Raw genomic sequence first — 20,841 nt, 5'->3', positions numbered from 1 at the left:
CCTTCAGCCCAACAAGTCCACACTGACCCACCCAGACCGATTTCCCCTACATTTACCACTTCACCTAACACTACAGGCAATTTAGCATGGCCAATTCACCTAACCTGCACATTTTTGGACTGTGGGAGGAAACCAGAGCACGCAGACACAGGGAGAATGTGCAAACTGCACACAGTCAGTTGCCTGAGGCAGGAATTGAACCTAGGTCTCTGGCATTGTGAGGCAGCAGTGCTAACCACTGTGCCACTGTGCTGCCCACCCGAGTGAGTAATTCCTTATCTACCTATCTTCAAATTATGCACTCATATTTATATGGGAAGTGATACGAGTTTATTCAAAGGAGCAAAGAGAGTCATTTGTACTGTGCAGAGAAACTCTCCAACAACTGAATATTTCAGAATTCAAATGCAGCCTTATTACCAATTGCACCCATGAGAATTTCAAGTGAGACAAGGTGTTCTGCAGAAGTTATACTGGACTGGAAATCTCTCTCCACAAATACTGCCAGACCTGCTGAGTTTCTCCAGCAGTTTTGTAAAAAAACTTTGGAATACCTAATGTGCTGGCACACAGCCCCTTTAAGGTTGGAAAGGTCTCAGTTGATATTTGTAGACTTATTACCTCACACAGAATGCCAGTCACTGTAAAACATTATCAAAAGTAAAGCTGAACTTTTCACCGAGAGGCATGCACACATTGGACTTTGAACCTGGAACTACGAAAGTCATAAAGCCATTCTTGAACATTGCAAAATGTCTTTTAAAAGTAATGCTGCCACACACTATTCTGCACATGGTTGATGAGGAGTGCATATTATGAAGTTTAAATGGTCATGTTGTCAATAATATTATCCCCTTGACCACTTGAGAAATCACTAGCAGATTTGTTGCAGACTTTGTTGTATTGTTGATGTGCTGTAAAGTCAGTTGAAGATTAATCACTGTTGATAAGGAATGTTTGTCAATTCTCAGGCAACTGTAAATTTCTAGGCAGAGAAACCACCATGAAATTATTTTGTTAAAATTACTTTTTAATGTTCTGAGCTAGGACGTGAGAAGTGCAATGGGCCCCATTATTCCTCCAATTTTGATCTGAAATCCCACAGCTGAGGCACACTGAAATGTTTATATGCTCACTTGGCCTGTCACTTTAAATCCACTGTTCAGGTACTTCCTGTGGGGGAACAGGTCTAAATAGATTTTCAAATCAATTGTCGGTTAACTGCAGTTAGTAAAGGGAGTTTTCAGATTTATCGAACCATGTTAAACTTGAATGAATGATGGAAATTAACATGATTTTTGCATGATGTGACTGTCTTTATTTTACATTGTTTTAGTTTGAAACTTTTGACATCTTCAAATGTGGCATCTGATCAGTGTGGATGGTCTCAATAATAAGGTAAAGAAGAATTTAGAACACACTGGGAAATTCTACGGTGGAATTTGAAAACCTTTTCTGTATTAAGTGTTCGGTTCAATAATGAAATCTCCTTTTAAAAAGATCCCACTCTCAGCTCAGCTGGATTTATCACTGAGTAAGTGAGCTGCACCAATCAAGAAGTTTGAGGCTTTGATTGCTGATCTATCCTGAGTGAACTAATTTCAGTCAAGTTGGCATAAAACACGACAATTAGAGTTTTAGAGACCTGGAGTTATACAGCACAGAAACAGACCCTTTGGTCCTACTCGTCCATACTGATTGGATATCCTAACCTAATCTAGTCCAATTTGCCAGCACTTGGCCCATATCCCTCTTAAACCTTTCCTCTTCATATACCCATCCAGATACGTTTTAAATGTTGTAATTGTACCAGGTTTCACCACTTCCCCCGGCAGCTCATTCCATACACACACCATCCTCCTGTGTGAAAAAGTTGCCCCTTAGGCCCCTTTTAAATCTTTCACCTCTCACCTTAAACCTATGCCCTCTAGTTTTGGACTCCCTTACCCTGGGAAAAAGACCTTGGCAATTTACTCTATCAATGCCTCTCATGATTTTATTATCCTCCTTAAGGTCACCCCATCAGCATCCAACATTCCAGGGAAAATAGCCCCGGTCCATTCAGCCTCTCCCTATATCTCAAACCCTTCAACTCCAGCAACATCCTTGTCAATCTTTTCTGAACGCTTTCAAATTTAATGCCATCTTTCCTATAGCAGGGAGACCAGAATTGAATGCAGTATTCCAAAAGTGGCTTATCCAATGTCCTGTGCAGTCACTACATGACATCCCAACTCCTATACTCAATGCACTGACCAATAAAGGCAAGCATACCAAACTTCAAACACCTTCTTCACTACCCTGTCTACTTGCAAACTCCACCTTAAAGGAATTGTGAACCTGCACTCCAAGGTCTCTTTGTTCTGCAACACTCCCCAAGACCCTACAATTAAGTGCATAAGTCCTGATCTGATTTGCCCTACCAAAATGCAACTCTTAACTCCAACAACTCCGAGTTGAAGGGAAGAAACATGAACAAAAATCTCATAGCTGTGTACTATGCTGTGATGACCCCAATCCTAACTGAAAGAGCATGTTTAGACCCTACAGATGTCTCTGTGATGCACACCATCGTCAAATAGCTACTGAGGCTCAAATGCGAATAATGGCCACCTGGGCAAGGTATTGAAAAGGTGATTGTTACTTGTGGAATCACACTGGCTGAAAGTGTGTAAAAGTTGGAAGGAATAGAACATGAGTGAACAAACCTGGCTTTAAAACAATGTCATAGGTACTTTGAATTGGGTGAGTAACAGCAGATAAGAAATCCTGTAAAACTGCCATTCTGCTTTAAATTATTTGTATCTCCTCCTACTACCTGGAGCACCAAGGACACAGCTAGGCAACAAAACCTTCTCCATATAAGGGGATGCATGGTTTTCATCCAATCAAAAGAAAGCATTGATTATCCGCGGTGAAGTGAGTCATTAGCCTTCAGAATAGAATCATATGGTAAGAAATGAGGAAGAGGTCAGAGGTTATATATTTTTCAGAATGCACAGCATATTTCTCTACAGTTGATTGGGAAAGGAAGAGCAAGAAGTTGGCTTAGATCACTAACTATTATTAACCCTTCAGCTCAACTTCTGTGAAATATAAAACTGACACAAAATCAGACCAAATCTGTTTGATGTTTTCATAATGAATATTGCCGTGGGGTCAACCACTGAGACTGGAGGCTGCAATTTCTGCAGGGTGGTATTATTTAGACAAAGCTAATTAGTTTTCTCAAACAGCTACAATTCCAATCACAGTTTACTGCACTAACTGTGTTAAGTCCTGGTTTATAAGCTTCAGGGGCTAACTTGTTTCTGTTTTTATTTGCCTTTCCATTTCAAATGACAAAATCATTCTATACTTAAACAAATCAAAGAGAGCTTCCTCCGCCACATATGCATTTGACTTTGGAATGTTTAAGCTGAATTACATGGCAGTTTCTTTCTTTTTCTTCATATTAAAAATGACACTGTTTGGGAGCTTGACTTGACTTGGTGCCAACAGAAATGAGGGCTGTGAGAGAGTGAGTATACATTCCAAGAAGCCATGATGGAAAATTACAACACAACTATGACTTTGGTGTTGCCTGCCAGAATTAAAATTAGCAAAACATTTGTAATTTGATGGACAAGTGTTGTTTTTTTTCCTAAAATTTGGAGGGTGAGTAGAATTGACCATCCCAACGACCAAGATTGGCACCAGCTCCTGACTAGTAAATGAAATGTGACAGGAGAACCTGCACAGGAAAAAGCAGAATTTTTAAAAGCTATAAATTGGTTTCTGCAAATGTAGGGCCGACTACCTCCTTATTTGGAAAGGATACAACTTGGGCATTTTCCCAAAATTTGACTAAGCAAAACCAATAGATGTGCAGGCTTAGTGTACCATAGGACTTTGCCCATGGTTTGACAATTGAAGACTATGTAGGTTGCCCATTATGCCCACCTTAAAGCAGGTAAAGATTACACTAATAGACAATGCAGCACAGCTAAAACTAGCCAACAAATTAGAAAACAGAATAATTATTACACAGAAGCAGAAATATACATCATGATGCTGTTGATAATAACATTTCAAAAACAATGAATAAAAATCAGTACCCTGTGGTTTAAAATATCGCCTTCAGGACAATAATTAGAAAGGTCTTTGGAAGAAGCAACCTTTCAGGCTTCACAACAGCATGTTTGTTAATAAGTGCACCCTTGACAAGAACACAGAGCTCTAATGCTAATCCAGTGACTGAAATAGACTGGACAAAGGCTAAGACATATTGAGGAGAGACTGTAATTTTTATGTCAGATCAAACTGAGCTGAATAAAATCTTGCCAACTTCAAACCAAAAGGGGTAATCAATTAAATCACAGAATTTTAACACTCTGCCCTCCTTTAAATCTGGTCTCTTGCATGGCATTGATTTTTATCACTTCACCATTGGTGTTGTGTCCTATACGCTGGAATCCCCTTTCTCGACCCAAACTGTCTGAAGTTTGCTTTGTGTGGCTCAGTGTCAAATTTTGCTTTATAGGAATTAGTGAAAAGCCTTGGGACAGTTTATTGGATATGTTCTACATAATCCTATTCTGGGTTGTTATTCACATCTCTGGAGTAGTGGGATTGGAACCTTGGTCTCCTGGCTCAGATGTAGGGACACTCTCACTGCTCCACAAAAACGTTTTTCTCTTTTTGCAGTATATTCACATAAGTTGTTGCTGTTGTCAGGAAGCATGCCTTTTGACTCATCACACTGTGCAGGCTGTGTTATTCATTTCCTCTCATAAGCTATCATAAATGCTATAGAGGACTTGATTAAATGTTTTTGTCTCACTAACCCTTTTATTTGTTTATTTTTTAATGACATGTAGACATCACTGGCTGAGCCAGCATTTATTACACTCTAGCTGTTGCCCAACTCAACACATGTCCCTCAGAATATGTTGCCAAAATAAACATTTATTGGTCATTTTTTCCAATTGCTGTTTGTTCAATCCTGCTGTGTACACATTGACAATCAACTTTGCCTCGATGTAATTGCCCAGATTTTGCCATCAGTGGTGAAGGAATAGCAGACAATTAGAGCCATAGAGTCATAGAGATGTACAGCATGGAAACAGACCCTTCGGTCCAACTCATCCATGCTGACCAGATATCCCAACCCAATCTAGTCCCACCTGCCAGCACCTGGCCCATATCCCTCCAAACTCTTCCTATTTATATACCCATCCAAATGCCTCTTAAATGTAGCAATTGTACCAGCTCCACCACTTCCTCTGGCAGCTCATTCAGGTCTTGTTACCGGCCTGTCCTCAAAATTTCTTTGGATAAAATTGTATTTATTTGGTTTCCCTAATAGTGTGTAGAGTTATTATGGTACCAGACTCAACCCATGGGTGTGTTCTAATCTTGGCAGGGCAACTGCTGCCTTTCTCTAGTTATTCTCAGTGGCCAGTGATTCCTTTGGAAAGTGTCTGCATGTGGCCATTTCTGTGTAAGTAGTGTCAGGTTTGGCTGTGATGCCATCTAGAATTGGCTAGCTGGCCAAAACTTAATGCCTTGGCTCACAATTCACAGCACTTGGACGAGACTTAGAGAGCTGCTAGAGTTTGTGAAAGCAAACTCTGCATGCAGGGCCTTGAAAGGAGAGAACATTTAAATAAAAACAGGAAGCTGCCTCATGAGTGCCTTGCATTTATTTTTTATTGGGATGGTTGAGGTGCAGAAGGATAACAAACATTAAGGGAAAATTTCATAACATTGACCAGATTTTGAATGGAATATTTATTTGCCTCGGATTGGAACACAGGTTGCTTCATGTTTCATTGGAATGGAAGTGAAACTAATTTGTTGGTGTTGTGATCACTGATCTGTGCCAAAATAGTTTTGTTTTGCTAAACTCAGCTTGGGGAAACTAAGCCTGGCTGTGTTTTTTGGTGTTTTCCACTTTCTCGTGTATTCTGACACTTGTTTTGGCCAATTGATCCCAGCTGCAGTGAAATCTATTAAAGCATCCACATAATTAAATTCAGGACTACACACCCAGCCATAAAATTATTAGCTTTTATTCTAACTTCATTGTAGTGTTTTATAAGCAGCCAGAAAAATTCAGTGAACAGTACACATTTCTGCTCACAATCCAGGGCGAATAATAAAAAATAGCCACTCAAAAGTGTCTTGCTTGAGCTTTTTGAGGATAGTGGTTAATTCACTGGACTCATAATCCAAAGGCTTGGGCGGATGATTTTGATAAATTATGGCCCATCATCCTTTGAGAAGGCGTTGTAATCATGTGCTGTAGGCACACCTACAGTGCTATTAGCAAGTGACTTCCAGGATTTTGATCCATCACGAGTGAAGGAAGAACGATGTTGTTCCAAGTCAGGCTGGTGTGTGCCTTAATCTTACAAACTTGCACATTTAAGTGAGCAGGGTAGAGATGCTCACTTAAATGTGAGCATTCTGTCATGCGTCATGAGGGAGAGAGAAGACTGCATTACTGTCCTATGTGGCTTAGTTTGGCAGGATTTGCTGCTGAGACTTACAGTTAATCCCCATTTTGAACTGGTCTCTAATCATAGCATTGCAGCAATTCATAAAAATATGTTCCCTGGAACCCTGTATGCTGAAAGGAACAGGTACGTCTGAGTACTGTGCAATACCATTTTATGACAGCAATTTGCAAAGTACGGAACACAACTAAAGGTGGAGAATGCTGACAGCTTAACTTTGAGATATCTGATCATGTAATACAAAATTGACTCTGCCATTCCCTACCTGTAGATTGCAATCTCACCCTTATATGTAAGCATTCTTGGCTCAGTGTTCATATTCTCAAAGGACATTTACTGTACTTTCATATTATCGTAAACTGATAGTTGCTGATGACACTATCACGCCGTAATGTTGTGACATAGGAGGGATGGGAACTGAACTACACAGAGTCATCAAAATTCTTAAATCTATGTATCATGAAAGGAACACTGTCATTAAAGGCAAAGCATTATTTTACAGTTTATTTATAGGAGTATGTAATAATGTAACTGACAAGATGCAATTTCCTGTGGTTAAGCTTTGTGAGTCGATTATGCCCATTTGTACATCTATTTTGCCAACGCCTAGTTACAATCATATTTCCTGTCAATTGCATTAAGATATGCCTACACATAAAGTTGAACACAAATAATTGGGACCCAAGGAAAGCACTACATTCACGCTGTATGTTCAATTTTTATGCCTGCAAATTAAACATTTAATGTTTTTGATTCTCTTTCATGCACAAGAGGCAGAGTGGGTAGATTAAACTGGTTAATTCATTATAATTTGCCCAAATTCAGCTAAAGTAGTGCAAAAGGTCTAGGAGTTTCAAATGCACATTACACCCAGTGCCAGGCAAGTTTCAGTGATTTTTTACCCTAGTTTGAAGAAACAGCCTGCTGCGAACGTGGTGTCCCCACTATGTACTATTGAATTAATAGCCGTCACGGAATTTTCATTAATTATACTATTTGTGGCCCTTTTAGATTGTTTTTAAAATCAAGTTGTTCTTTTCTGATGTAAAGACGGAATCTTTTAATTTCTACATATTTTTGTGGATTGAAATGGGAAAAGGACTGTTTTAAAACTAAGGATTTTTGATGAATTGCTGTAGCTTTTAAAAGTCAGTAACCTGACATTCAGTGTAAGCACAGTTGACGTAGCTGCATGTTCAAACAAATGTGGAAACAATCTGAGATGAGCTAGAACCAAATAGCATGACGAATGGAGGTTTCGCTGGCAACAAGTAGCTGATTGGTCTCTGGATTAGTAGCCAGTTGTCGATGAAAAAGGCCTGCTGCCTGCCGACAACTATGTGATTGGCTCCCAGGCAGCTGAACATCTTATTACTGTGAATGTTTTGGGAAGAGAGTTTGGACCTCTTGAGGAGAAGCAACTATTTTTGCTCTGCTGTAAGGGCCACCTTAAGCCTGAAGAAAGCCAGTTGCTGTAAGCTGTGGCTTTTAACCGCTAAATCAGAGACCTTATATGTGTGAAACAGCCACCCTGTACCTTCTATAAGTGAGTGAAAGTATCTGCAGAAGGGGCATCAAGGAGCAGCATCACCTAACAAGCCAAAATGAACACTGCAGTGGATCCTGTGAATAGGAATCATTGAATTGCTTTCCCAGTCCTCTCCTCCATCGTAATATCCATGCATTTTTCTCTGTCTAATTTTGTTCTTATGTCTGTTTAGAGTGGAGTTTGTTGGGAGATAAGAGTTTTAGTTCAGAGAGTTATATGCCAATGACTTGCAATGTTTATCTGTAATTAGAATCTATTTATCTCTGATGAATAGTCATTGTTACATACAGAAACCTGGTCTGTGTTTTCTGATAGCCTGAATCTGGAACATGTGCTTTTTTAATATCCTTAAATTTCGTGATGACTTTGTGAATAGTGAGGCTTGATTTCTACTGTGGGCCCCACAGTGAATAATAATAAAATAGGTGGGATTTATTTAAAAAAAAAGAAATTGGCTAATGTGCATTAAAGAAACCAGTAAATGCTACTGTATTCAATGCCATATTCAGTTATTTAAAATCAGGATACTCAAAGATGGATTACAATATCATTATAAATTCTTACATATTGCAATATTTTGCAATAGGCCCACCTACATAGAGCTGTGTTAATAAAATTGCATCAGGTTACCACTCTTAAAGAAATAAAATAATGTTTTTAACTCAAGAAAGAAAGTTATATTGTTTTAACCTAAAACATTGCCTCTTTGATTCATGAAGCATTTCATTTATGATTTTGCAAGTTAGTTTGAATGAAATTTAAAGCATATTGGGAAATAAAAATAATTTTGAGCACAATTTGTGCCCAGATTATAAATTTAATCCCGAGGGGAAATTCCAGCACGTTTCACTACTTGCAACCGTGAAACATTTTCCAATTTTAATACTGCCACAATAATGTAATTGAAGAAACAAATTAGACAGCATCTCATTGAGGATAACTGGATGCGAAAATGCTCAGTGAAACAAGGAACCTGATTCGGTTTCTCACATGCCTTAAAGTTTTGCTGTTCACTTGATACCTGCTTTGAACCAGGGCATGTGGAGGAAATTTGAGTATACAGCACTTTATCTTATGAACAAATCTTTATGATGATCCCAGCACAAAAGAGTGTGGAAATTTTGAAGGAGCATAATTATATGTATATATGTTACATGTATGTAAGTAACTATGTATGGATTTAGTACTGTTGGATCTTACTGTGCAAGCCAAGGGTAACCAGAAAGCAAATATGTATATAATTATGAACTATGTATAAAGTCCTGCACAAAAGCTTCTTTGATTTATACACTGGGTATTTGCATCTTGCTTTGATTAATGTCTCTGAGCCCACGTAAACAGGAAATTCCACACCATTGTTTCCTGTGCTACAAGCTGATAATTTTAAACTTTCATTTTAATTGGAATCTCGTATCTCTTCCTACTCTTCTCCAAATCTCTGGATTCTCAAACCCATTGGGATGCTGTCATTTTGAATGAACCACAAAGTTATATTTTTAAGCATGCTGAAATATTTAAAACAATCTTTTTGACTAACAAAAGAATGACATGTAAACAACACCGCAATTAATTCAGGTGAATGGATTCTTGACTCAGCATACTGTCACAGTGAATATTCTTCCTCTTGCAATGCAACATTCGATGCAGCAGATTAGATGACACAGGGTAAGCCAAGTCATATCAATTTACATGGCATTTACATGTGCCCTTTACACCACTGCACTGTAAGAACCAAGAGCAAAGTAACAAGCAGCAGGCACTGACTTTAGGCTAACAGTGAATGATGATTAAACCAGGCCTGGGAGTTGCTAAAATTCCTATTAGGTACTGGCAATTGAAAAGCAATTGATTGCTCAATTGCAAATGTTACTGAAACATGTTTTGAGACTGCAGCCACCATAGATGAGGATAAAATAAAAAACATCCCACATTGTAATCTTGTTTCATTTCTCCAGTGACTCTAAAGCAACTGCATGTACTGTTGATCTGCAAACCTGTCCACCTGTCTCAGCATCACAGCAACTTCACAATCTTTTTGGAATTATTTTGGTTCCATTCAACTTTCTGGGAAAATGGATCAGACACATTTTCCAAGTTGTTATCTAAGCCCTTTAGTTTGCATGGAATTAGTCTGTTGGATTTTACTGTGCAAGCCAAGGGTAACCAGAAAGTAAACATGCGATGTTCATTAAGGTCTGCTGTCATATAAAGAGTTAGTTTTAAGACCATGGCTTTGTGGTGACTGATTTTAGTGAATGCAGCAAGTTCAGATTGTGTTTGTTGTCAACTATATTTGAGATTGATATGTTGTAATTCGGCTTCATTGGCTCTTGTACAATATAAACCTGGTGTTTATTGGAATGTTGTTCCATTAGGTTTCATCAGCAGTGTCCAAAGAAAGGGTTCTTACTATAATTAGCATATTACACACAGGCACGTCATGAATGCTCTTGAATTGTATTTTCAGTTTTGAATTGGCTATGATTTCTTTAAGTGCCTTGTGTCCAAATTTAGTGAATGTCAATCTTCCTGGTTTCTGATGATTTTTCTCTTGTGGTACATGCTGGACAGTGTGTGGATAATGGGAATGGTGAGGACAGTGCCAGGCTTGGTTTAATGTTTTCAAGAGCTGCATAGGTAACTGAGACTCAACGAGTAAAGAATGGATACCTTCGACAAGATACCGGGGAAAACATACCCTGGAAAGCATCAGTGTCTTCGTTACAGCAAGGAACAGAGGCTTGCCAAACAAAGAGACCTTGGGCTGCAGGTTCATACTTCCTTGAAAGTGAAGTCACAGACAATAGTGAAGAAGACTTTTGGTACTCTTGCCTTTATTGGTTAGTGCATTGAGTATAGAAGTTGGCAGGTCATTTGCAGGACATTGATTAGGCCACCTTTGGAATACTGTGTTTAAATTTGGTCGCCCTGCTGTAGGAAAGATGTTGTGAAACTTGAAAGGGTTCAGAAATGATTCACAAGGATTTTGCTGGGGTTGGGGTTTTGGTGGGGGGGGGGGTGGTTAAGCTATAGAGAGAGGCTGAATAGGCTGGGGCTGTTTTCCTTAGAGTACCGGAGGCTGATGTAGTGACCTTATTAAGGTTTATAACATCATCAGGAGCATGGGTAGGGTCAATAGCCAAGGCCTTTTTCTTAGGATAGAGGAGTCCAAAACTAGAGGGTTTAAGGTGAAAGGGGAAAGATTTAAAAGTTACCTAAGGGACAACTTTTTCATGCAGCAGGAGCTGCCAGAGGAAGTGGTGGAGACTGGTACAATTACAACATTTAAAAGGCATCTGGATGGGTATATGAATGGGAAGGGTATAGAGGAATGTGGACCAAATGCTGGCAAATGGGACTGGATTAATTTAGAATATATGGTTGGCGTGGACGAGTTGGACTGAAGGGTCTGTTTCCATGCTGTACACCTGTATAACTCTATGACTCTGTGCTGGTGCCAGTCAGCCTACACAGCAGTATTAATCTTAACTGAGGTATCAGTTGCTATGCTGAGGAATCTATACACGAGTGCCCTATATTGGCCATGTTCCAGACCCTTTGTTGATGTCCATGTTCCTTCAGGAGAAGGGTGGGAAATTTGCAAGGAGGTTAGGAGTAGGGGACAGATGGCAAGAAGAGTAACTATAGAAACTGTAAAAGAAAATGGATAAGTCTAGTGTTAACTATTCAGACTGTGGTAAAACACTGCACATATGTAATCAAATTTAGTTTTGTATCTAACTGCAAATGTTTTCTCAAAGTCTCACTGTAAGAAGCTGAAAATGTTATATTTTAATTAGGTTACCCTCACTGAGTAGCTTCCTTTTTCTGTGTTTTTTTTAAAAACATGCACACAGCAGCTCTCCATATGTCACACTGACATATGAATAAGTCTAGGGTTGAGCTTCGTGAACTGTGATAACCAAGACCAGTTTAACTGCGAGCAGAGTTTTCTTGTGGTGCTTGCTTTATCAAGGCTGAGGTGTGGTCATTTATACAGCAGTCACTATGGCTTTACTAATTTTAATTTGGAAAGTGAAATATAAAACAGATCTCATAGCGAGGAATACCCAAAGGAATCAACCATGTGTTCTAGTAAAGAAAAACTTCAACAAAATACAAATTAAAACAACATGTTCTGGTTTGTGAGGTGACCTCAGTCTTGAGCACATGCACTGTTGCCCAGGTTCACAGTTTAACCCATTGCATTCTGTTTTTCTCTTCTGGCGTCATATTTAGGAGAATGAAGGAAAATAGCTCTGTTTACCAAGTTAATTTGGTTGCTAGCTTCCTGCGAAACACTGAAGGAAGCTATTTTCTCACAGAAGTTTTCACCTAATCCCACTTCCACCTTCACTTTTTATAAACTGTTACTTTTTGAATAATCTGAATAGTTATGCGTTTCCTTTTAAACTGTGGTGGGCTCAGATTCCATCAAAGGTTTTCATAGTCAGATTATTGTTCACTTTGTATTGTGCCCATTCATAAAGGGGACAAAGAGTGCTACTTTCAGACCCAAAAGGCCCAGCCTACCTTGTTATCCTGGAAAGGCAAAGCATCTCAAACGTTTGAACAACAGGTTAGGCAAGCGTGCCATGCTGCTCCTGAATAGTGGCTTCACAAGTGCTATTTTCCACAAACAGTCTAAAAAGAAATTCTAAGCAAAAGTGAGGACTGCAGATGCTGGAGATCAGAGTCTAGATTAGAGTGGTCCTAGAAAAGCACAGCAGGTCAGGCAGCATCCGAGGAGCAGGAAAATCGCTGTTTCGGGCAAAAGCCCTTCATCAGGATTCATTGCCCAAAATGTCGTTCTCCTGCTCCTCAGATGCTGCCTAACCGGCTGTGATTTTCCAGCACCACATTCTCAAAAGTCAAAACTTAGTTCACCTACACTCCTAAAAACAACATATAGTCATGCACAGGCATCCATTCTCTGCAATCAAAAATAATATCTTCAAGTCTTGTACCTTTCTTAAACTATCCATGAATTTGGGGAACCTTTAGTTCTCATTGCTACTCTATAGCAGTGCCCCAACCAATCATAGTTGACTTGCCAACCAATCACCATCCTTTCTCCTGAAGTAGAAATTGTTCCGATAGTTTGAAAATTAGTATTCTTACCTTCGTCCTAATGAGAAGCTTCAGTAACAGATTTCTTTTCAGTTATTTTTCAGAAAGCAAAGCAGAAATTGAGAAATTTTGTACGGAACATTGCAAAAGTTCTTGACTTGCCAGAACATCAATCCAGTGCATTTCTATCTCACATAATGAAAGAGAAGTCTCATATACACACACATTTTGCTGCAGAAATGCTACAGTTAGTAATAGCTTTATTAATTTTTGTGACCCTTTAACAGATGCACAACATATGAATTGAATTAGTAATTTCCTATGAATGTGCAACTCAACTCATTCAGTGACTGTGGAAAATACAGAAGCAGTTTTCCTTATTTGGACTTTGCTTGCAGAATGTTTGTTCCTGTTCAATGAATCCAGTCAATCTGAGGGAAACTATGCAGACAATGTGCCAAATACAACAAAAGGGGACCTCAGAGAATGTTGCATTGCTACATTTGATTTAAACCAGTCACTAAGTTACAATACATGGTGCACAATTTAAAGAAGGAGTATTGTAAAGTTGTTGCAAAGCCTCTGCAAAAACACACCAGATGATTTCTGCTAAGACAACTATGAATTAAGTGATGCACTGTCTACTTAATTTCTGCTGCCGTTTTGTGACAATTCTGATTGCAGCCGATTTCGAGTGAGATGCAGACTCTTCTGTAAATCTGGCTCGTCCAATTCATAGATGGGCATTAAATGCCAAATACATTGCATATATAAGTGGGCAAGTCATCGACAGCACTCACTAGTCCTCTGAAATGGACTGCAACTTCAGGGTGTTAAGCATATGCAGCTCAATAGGGAAACGCTGAGATTGCAGTCTGACAGCACTCCAACAAAGGCCATACATCTACCATTCTCATTTGACTGATTAAATGAAAGTGCTTATTGGTGTAGTTATTATTACACTCCGGATTGTTCAGCAAGTGCTGCTGAATTACGGTGTCACATATAACAGTAGATTTCTTTACTCTGGGATTTTGCAAACATGGACTGGTTGAACGTTGCCTAATAGGCTAGCTATCAATGAAATCAGTGAGAGGTTTGACTGTCCTGCTATCACATCACTGTTAGAAACCCTTTAAAGAACTATACCTGGTCATATCAGATATGTGTAGACTTTCAAACAAAGGTGTTTATAAAATCTAAAGACCAAAAAACCCGATGCAGAAAACAAACTTGATTATGATGAAGTGTTGCGACAGAGGTCTTTTGATGCATTGGGTAATGTCCCTGCTCAGAGTAAACGCTCCTGTTTCAAGTCCTACTTCAACACTGATGGACATGGAAGGTGTGTGCATGACGTAGTATATCCTTCCAGACAAACCCATGCACGGTGATAAAGAGCAAGAGAGACACCTGGTTATGCATGTGCTGGAATGAAAATCAGAGCCTCTACCATCACTCTTTATACCTCTGGACTTTAACATGCATATCGCCACAACAACTCCGATCCCTTGGGAGGCCATTTGGATGGAAGGCTGGTATGGATCAGTTTGATGCCGTAAGTATAGTGTTTGCCTGCTAGTGTTTTGAGGACCTGTCTCCTTACCTTACCTGTGGTGATGGTAATGGTGCTGTGTGGTAGATTTGCCTTTGAACTGGCAACTGAAGGAAAAAAAAGAGCTGTTAAATGATTGAATAGTTAATTATTAAGATCACTTTAAAAATGATTATTTCTAAACATATAAAATTCTAACAAGCTGGACAGACTAGATGCAGTGAGAATAATTTTCCTGTCTGTGAGTCTAGAAGCAAGGGGAGTCAGTCTTAGAATACAGGATAGATTATTCAGGAACATTTCTTCACTCAAAGGATAGTGAAACTGCAGCTTACTGATCACAGAAACTTGTGGAGTCCAAATCACTGAATGTAATCAAGAAAGAGAGAGTTTTGTTTTAGACTTCAAAATGCATCGGGTGGGGTGGGGAGGAGGCGAGGGTGGTATTGGGAGAGAGCGGTAATTTGGCATAGAGATAGGTATCCCCCATGGTTATAGTGAATGTTGGAGCAGATTCAAAGGGCCGAATGGCCTATTCCTGCCCCTGATTTCTATGTAATGAATTTTTTAAAAATACAATACCTTCTCCTTATACCCAAGAGGCTTCTCCAAGCCTTAACTTGCTCTGTTTTTAAAAGTAATTCCATTTTAATGCTTGTAGTTTCCCATTTGGTGTAAAAATCCTATCATGGAGTCAGCTGTTTGACACCCCGTCAGTTTCACGGCGTGGATCCCCAGTAAAAAGCATTACTGTTAGGTTTTGTCCCACTGCACAGCACTGACTTGACATTTTCTTGGCAGCTCTCTCACAGTCAGTGGCGAGGGTCCTTGTGTCACTACTTTCCACAAAATCCAGTCCATCATTCCCTCACAAATTCCACGGAATCAAAGCTGTCAGTAAAAGGTCAGTGGTCACCAAGTAACCAGATAACTATTTGGTGAATAGTTTGTTCAATAACATTTCAATAAATGGCCAGGGGAACATTTTTTAACAAAAATACAGAGCAGAAATCAACAGACTCATGTGACCCAAAAATGGAGTAATTAGTTTTGAATGGTAATTATAGAGAGGAGAATCAACTCAATAAATTGTGTAGTATGAAAGAAATGGGATTTTGGAATGAGCATAGGAAAGGCAGAAACACGCATAAAAGGTGATCCAAAGGTTAGAGAGATTTAAAAGAACAGCTGTAAACGAAATTGTCAGCACTATTATAGAAAATATTCTGAATGATTGTTTCTTCCATTTCCGCTGAACAGAGTTGACCAAAATAAAATTAATGCTCATTAAATAAAGGTAGGGAGTCTCGGAGAGGTTCCAGACAAATAAACTGCCAGTAAGAGAAGTTATTTGTGCCTGACTTCAGGAATAAGCTTCAGGAGAATATTGGTAAAACATTGAAAATCATTTAGGGACTCACTGAAAATTATGAAAATAGGCATGAAGATCGATTATTTAGAAAAGGAAATTGAATGGACGCAGGCAAGTCTTACAATTCTGCATGAAATACTGGCCTCAAATATCAATATTAAATGTGATGACTATCAGCATAATAATCAAGTAAATGTTAATCAGAGGCATGAACTGCTTCGACCTCTGAGTGAGGTTGATGCTTGGTGCACTGTACTTGGACTTCCAAAACACCTTTAGTTAAAATTTTCCCTAGAGCTTCAGAGGCTGAAGCTTAAAGCGGTTTATAAAATCATAAGGGGCATGGATACGGTAAGTAGACAAGGTCTTTTCCCTGGGGTGGGGGAGTCCAGAACTAGAGGGCATAGGTTTAGGGTGAGAGGGAAAAGATATAAAAGAGACCGAAGGGGCAACTTTTTCACACAGTATGGAATGAGCTGCCAGAGGACGTGGTGGAGGCTGGTACAATTACAACATTTAAAAGGCATCTGGATGGGTTTCAGGGGGAAATGGGCCAAGTGCTGGTAAATGTGACTAGATTAATTTAGGATATCTGGTCGGTATAGATGAGTTGGACCGGAGGGTCTGTAAGTTTGGGGATCGAGGTTAAACCATGCGAATAGATAAGAAATTGGCTGAAGAGTAAAAAATAACTTGTTAGAATATTTATGACTGAGGGGAACACACTGAGAGGGATCCCTCAGGACCTGATGTTTGCGCAACTAGGTTTCTAATTAACACAAATAAGCTTGTCGCAGAAACACAATGAAAAGTGATCCAAGTTGCCAAATGATTCAAGACCAGGAGGAATGGTGGGATCCGAGGAAGGAGCTCAGAAAGAATCAAATAAATAATTTATGTTCGTAGTGAAGTGTTAGCTATGATATTGAAGATATTGCATGTAATCAATGTTTTAATGATTCAACTTGTGCCTTTAAATATGAAATGTCCATGAACACTATTTATTGTCGTGTTCTTACATGATGTGATGACAGTCTCAATGCACTCATGAACCAACATGTTTTTGCAGTGTCGCCTGAGTTTTCTATATTTTAGCTGGCTTGTTTGAGTAATTTCAAATAGGTATTCATTATCTTGTGTGGAAAGAGAATAATTCCACTTGCTATTCATCAACAATGATTGCCGTAAGCTTCCAATTTCTTAATCATTGTTGCAGGGTTTATCCTGAATACTCACAGCTTTCAATTTAATTAGTAGCTTTTCATGGGAAGTTGAGGTACCATGTCACAGAATAGTCTACTTGGGTTACCACATCCTCATGGCTGTGGGGAGGTTGGTCAGACAGGATCCGCGTTGAGCGCTTTGACTGAGGCTACTATTATATAGATAATCTTCAAGTTTGTTCCTGATAATCAATTCTATTATTTTACTTGGAATAGAAGTAAGACTGATGTGTCTACAGCTGCCTATTTCTAAATTGTCACCCTTTTAATTATAGCTATCACATTAGCCTGTTCTGATCTAGAGATACCTTCTCAATGTCTAATGACTCCTTCATGATGGTTGTCAGTGATGCATAAATCTCTTCCTGACTGTCTGCCTGGGATAAATATCAATTACTCTGCAGATTTGTTTGTTTTCAGCACAATTAGCCTGTCTGGGATTTCCAACTAATTTATAATGGTTATTTGGGATATGCCTATTTTGAAGTGAGCCGCACTCTTGGTAGTGTCATTTTTCAGAAGAAATGTTAAACCACAGTTGCAGCTCTGCTAAAGGTAAAGGATCCAACAATACTTTTTAAACAACAGAGAAGCTCTTTTGGTATCCTAGCCAGCGTTTAGCCCTCAACCAGCACCTAAATCAGATGATCAGGTTGTTTGTTTTAATCACCATCCACAAATTCACTAGCTGCCTTTCCTAAATTAAAGAAGCGACTATACTTCAATTGCTCTTAATGGCTCAAAAGCATTTTAGGATGTCCTGACTTTATGATAGACACTCAATAAATGCAGGTACTTTCTTTGCCAGATTGGTTAATTTTATAGCTTTCTACCATGAACAAGACAAACCTTTTAGAACTCTCTGAGGACCCTGACTGTCCCAGGCAAATGGTGGAAGAGGAGCAATTTAAAGTTTGATTGTTGTTCCTTTTTTGAGCCCAAGGCTGCAAGGTTTTGTTTAATTTACTCTTCTCCCTTCTTCTATTCAAATTCTCTTCTGAGGTGAGCCAAAGGTCCTGGTTTCTGATGCCCAGTTTTGAAATAAGCCCACAGCAAAAGGTGAAATCAAAGGTCACATTGATTAGGAAAACAGGCGGAACACTGCTTCATTATTCCATCCACACTGTAAGCACTCAGGAAATTAAGGAAGACAGGATAAGAGAGGAAATACATTATAAATGACAAGTTTTTGTAATTTCAGAAATACTAAAGTCTGATCATGTGATTTCTGGAGGTCGGTGTCCAATAATAGTTTCTTTGGTGATTTCATCCCGGTAGATAGCGATCTTATCGGTAAACCGAAGGCTTCTTTCCAACAGCAACTTGGAATGGAAGAAATGAAGTATCCAAGGTTAGGCAGCCATCTCAGGTTTGAATCCTGCTCCAACTCTCAAGGCCTCACAGGAAATGACTTCGAATCTCAGAATTCTATATGTCAACAATTCAACAAATTCTGATCCATTGAAATATTATTATTTAATATTTCCCTTTGTTCAGAGCTGCCTGGAAACAAATGGTCCATCTCCGAGTCCTTTGTGTCAGTTTTAGCTAAAATATCTATATAATGTTGGGGGCGGGGTGTTCATAAGCTTCTGGAAATATAATCATGTGATCAGCCACAGCCATTTTATGAGTCCAGCAAGGTTGTCCATTTTGAAAAAGAATAGAATCTGATTATGGAAATATAGGTGGGAATACCTTCTCTTTGGAGTTTATCTTCATGGCCTCTATCCAAGACACTGTCATATCAAAATACCCTATCTCTGATTGTGGACTGCTATCACTGAGCTTAATCCTGAGGAAAGAACATTAGGCTGAAATGTTGAACAGCATCTTCCGTTTTCCAAAAGGATGAGCTTGGAGTTGAGAAGGGAATTTAATTGGGTTGGGTGGTGGTGTGCCCAAACCTTGTCGCGTTGTCTCCATCAGAAATAGGTCCTGGATGCGAGGTCCCAGCATTGATATTCCCATCCTGCTATCAATTGAGGCCCTATTGTGGCCAATTAAGGTCCACTTAAGAGTCTTAGTTCACTAATACTGGAATTAACCCAGTTCCAAGAGGCCCTGTCACTCATGCAGTGTTCGTGGTATAAGCCGGTCATCACCGAGGTTGGGACAGGGGAGATATAATTGTAACCTGATTGAAGGACTGAAAATAGGATGGGGGTTGCCTGCTGAGACCCTTCACCCTGCTGTTGTTTCCAACCTTCAGCCCACGAATCTCAAGACTACCAAACCTCTTTCCCCAAAGTCACTCTTCTGATTTCTGGGTCTTCCCAGAGCCTGGAAATCTGACAGTGCTCTTAGTTTTGCCAATGTTTGATTAGCATGTAGTTTGCCAGGCCTTCCCTAGAATAGACATTATGGATCTCTTTCATGCTCTTTCCAGCACTCGCACCACCTCAACAAGTTTACACCCTTTAATTCTTTTTCTTTCCATAAATGTTGTTTTATTTTCTGTGCATTTTCTGCTTTTATTTCAAGCTTTTTGAATTCACAATATTTTGCTTTCGAGCCACTCCAATCCCTCAATAGCCCCTTCTTATGGTGCCACAAAAATGCCAGACAATTTCAATCTTCAATAGGAGATAACCTTTGACTTCATTGGTGTTACCATTGCTGAATCCTTCATTGTCACATCAATAATGGTTACCATTGACCAGAAACTGCACTAGATTGCCATATAAGTACTGCAGCTCTGAGAGCTATGAATTCTACAGAAAATAACTCATATCCTGACTCACCAAAGCATATCCACCATCCACAAGGTTCAAGTCAGGAGTGTAATACTCTCCACTTGCCTGGGTGAGTGCAGCTCTAACAACATTCAAGAAGGTTGACACCGTCCAGGACGAAACAGCCCACTTGATTGATACCACATTCACAAGCATTCATTCCCTCCATACACAGTCACAGCAGGATGTGCCATTGACAACTCCTTTCAATTGTGTTCACTTCCATCCAGAAGAGCAAGGGCAGTAGGTACAAGGGCACACCACCACTTGCAAGTCTCCATCCAAGCTATTCACCATCTTGATGTGAAAATATATTTCTGTTCCTTCAGTGTCGCTGGGTCAATGTTCTGAATTTCCTCCCTGTTGGCAATATCTGTCTACCAAACCAAATGGACTGCAGCATTTCAAGAAGGCAGCTCACCATCACCATCTCAAGGACAACTAGAGATGGACTAAATGCTGGCCCAACCTATGAAGCCCACATCCCTAGAACAAATTTTAAAAATTACTTTCTGTGACTAGCAACTATTCATTTTATCCTGTCTGGCCTTCTAACTTCACTTCTGTGATGTTGAGCAATGGCTAGCACCTATTCACTCACATAATCTTGGAGTTTTCAATGGGTATCCCAACTTTTGTAATAAATATGAAGTTTATTATATTCTTATGTTTTGGGATTGTATCCTTAAGATACATTGAAGGAATAGAGGGAGTTAGCTGATGTGCTTTGAATTCTGCCTGACAACAAGCCTAGATGGATTGGTTGATAAAAGTTAAAGGTTGTCTACTGGGTCAAAAGTATGAGACGAAGATCTTTAGACCATGATAAGAGTGACT

The 20,841-nt window shown here is 39.3% G+C and overlaps 1 long non-coding RNA gene across 1 annotated transcript in view; it reads right to left on the bottom strand.

Moving 5' to 3' along the window:
- LOC122562169 (uncharacterized) overlaps positions 1-14,764 on the bottom strand; it is a 125,989-nt gene extending 111,225 nt beyond the window's left edge. Inside the window, exon 1 of the long non-coding RNA XR_015761415.1 lies at positions 13,171-14,764. This is a non-coding gene — a long non-coding RNA (uncharacterized LOC122562169). The remainder of the gene's footprint in view (positions 1-13,170) is intronic.
- Between the last annotated feature and the right edge of the window lie 6,077 nt (positions 14,765-20,841).

Source organism: Chiloscyllium plagiosum, unplaced genomic scaffold (genome assembly GCF_037043375.1).
Source record: "Chiloscyllium plagiosum isolate Xiang-an unplaced genomic scaffold, Cpla_swu_hap1 HiC_scaffold_25, whole genome shotgun sequence".
Taxonomy (NCBI): domain Eukaryota; kingdom Metazoa; phylum Chordata; class Chondrichthyes; order Orectolobiformes; family Hemiscylliidae; genus Chiloscyllium; species Chiloscyllium plagiosum.
The sequence above is the reverse complement of the archived record's forward strand: the minus strand, read 5'-3'. Positions and strand labels throughout refer to the sequence as shown.